Genomic DNA, 2,295 nt, shown 5'->3' on the forward strand with positions numbered 1-2,295 from the left:
AAGAGAGGGGTTCTAGAGGCATTTTCTGTGTGCTAAATAACTGTGATGGACACTAGTTTATGAAGCACTAGAAGAGGGAAAAAACATACATGTTAATAGTGACCAAGCAGACATCCTATGAAAGTAAGTATTGGGGGAGGGGAAGAGTCTTAATAGGCTGGAAAGTTAGGGATGGGGGGTATCTCATCTATACGAACCCTCCTTTAGTGCGACTATATACAAGACTCCCTGATAGAGTACTTCATATAGTCACACTAAAGGAATATACGGATAATTTGAAAAAAAAATGAAGGATAACACTGCTTAATGGATATAGAATGTTTAAGGTCATGGAAGAGCACCAAAAAAAAAAAAAAAAATCCGTCAGAGACCATTCTCCTCTTTACATATCCATTTCAGATACATTCTCAGAATCAGCACCACCCTATTTTTAAACATTTCATTTGTCAGCTTTTTATTATTTAAAAAAATGTCCAATTTGCTTAAAGTGCCTCAGGCAGAAGTATGATCAAATTCATTGATGACAGCGACACTGAATCAGAATGGACGGGGACAGAAATACCAGGGCCCATTAAAATGGACTGAGGGACAAAGAGCAGTCTCAGCTCTACACTCACCACATCCAGGGCTTAGGGAAGTAAAACCAAGAATGATCATAGACTGATTCAGAACAGCTCTCAGAGGCCATGTTTTTACAGCCCAGGGGATTGAACTGCACGATGGTGTGACCAGGAATTCCCAGGGGATTGTCTGGAAAACCATGTTGTCTCCATGTGCTATCTCAGATTAAACTGGCAGGGAAGGGATGGCCCTTGACAGTCTTATGTGCAGATGTTGCCTCAAGCACACCCAGGTTTAGAGGATTTTCCACCAGCGTTGTGTATGTGGAGCGTGAGGACAGCCCTGACACATATGGTATATTAGGACATGAAGAAGGCAAAGGAGGAGCCCACATGGTTTCCTGTAGTCTCTTCCATTAGCACGTAAACAAGTATCTATCCACTGCACTACCCAGATATCGGAGCGTGACACATTCCTTCCCCAGGCAGCCATAAGAATGAAGGAGTCAACAAGGAGCCAGGGCAGTCTGGTGTGCTGTGAAGTGGGGGAACCAAGACCAGGGACGATTTTAAATTAAAAATTCTGTTTCCACAAATGAGTCGTCACATCTAAGCAGGGGTGATATTTCTTTAGTTCTTTGGGATCAGGGTCATTGAAGAGTAAGAAACGTAAGGCAATGGAGCCAGCAGCATAGAGCGCAGCTCTCGTTGAAGTTCCCGAGGGCTTTTTGCTGAAGATTCCCAGTCTTCCCCTGTGGATGTACTTATCTTCTTCTTGAAGAGGCACTGAGCACTGGGGAAGCTCCAGGGACCTTGGCCTTGATAGAAGGCCAAAGTTAAGGCTTCCGGAGGTCTGGGAGAAAGAGGAGGGGATAAGACATCATGAAAGCCAGAGAAGGGAGGGGTCAGCTGACGGGGCACTAAGGGAGAAGACCACATGGAGAGATGCCCTGGAAAAGTACCTGCTAAGCCTTTCCAGCAAACGGTGCCAGAACAACCAGATAGACAGAGGCAGGGAAAAAAGAAACAAGGGCAGGAGGAAAGGAAGGAAAGTAAGGAGAGAGGGAGGCAGGGAGGAAGTGAGGGGGAGATGGAGGGAGGGACAGGACCATTGACCTAAACCTTACACCTTGTAAAAAAAGCTTGTAAAACCTTACTAAAACTTTATAAAACCTTACTAAAACCTTATAAAAATTAGGGAAAAAGGGATTGTAGTCTTCAATGTAAAATGTAAAATTAAAAAATTTAGAAAAACAAAATAGTACAAAATATTTGTGATCTAGGACTAGGCAAATATTTGGCACCAAAAATATAATCCATAAAAGCAAAAGTAGATCAACCAGACCTCACCAAAATTAAAAAATTTTACTGTGTAAAAGACTCTTGAGGCAATGGTAGTGCTATTTTTGGATGAGTGGGTTGCAGAAAGGCTACTATGAGTATTGAGGGGCTGTAGGAAGAAGAGTCCAGTCGGGATGTCTGGTACTTGGTCGTCTCACCACCCCATTGTCTTTCTATTGGGCAAACTGTGGTCTAGAAAGGAGAAGTGGGTCTAGCATAAAAATCTTGGCTTCCTAACTCCACGAACATGAGTTCTCAAAGAAATATCATACCAATTATCCAGAAATCCCAGCAATCCTGGAAGAGATCTATTCCTTGACCTATCTGTAGAATTAAATGTCATATTTTCCATTTGGAAAAAGATATCTAAAGACTATCTTTACCTAGAAACTCT

This window comes from Propithecus coquereli, unplaced genomic scaffold (assembly GCF_000956105.1).
Source record: "Propithecus coquereli isolate 6110/MARCELLA unplaced genomic scaffold, Pcoq_1.0 Scaffold41, whole genome shotgun sequence".
Lineage (NCBI taxonomy): Eukaryota > Metazoa > Chordata > Mammalia > Primates > Indriidae > Propithecus > Propithecus coquereli.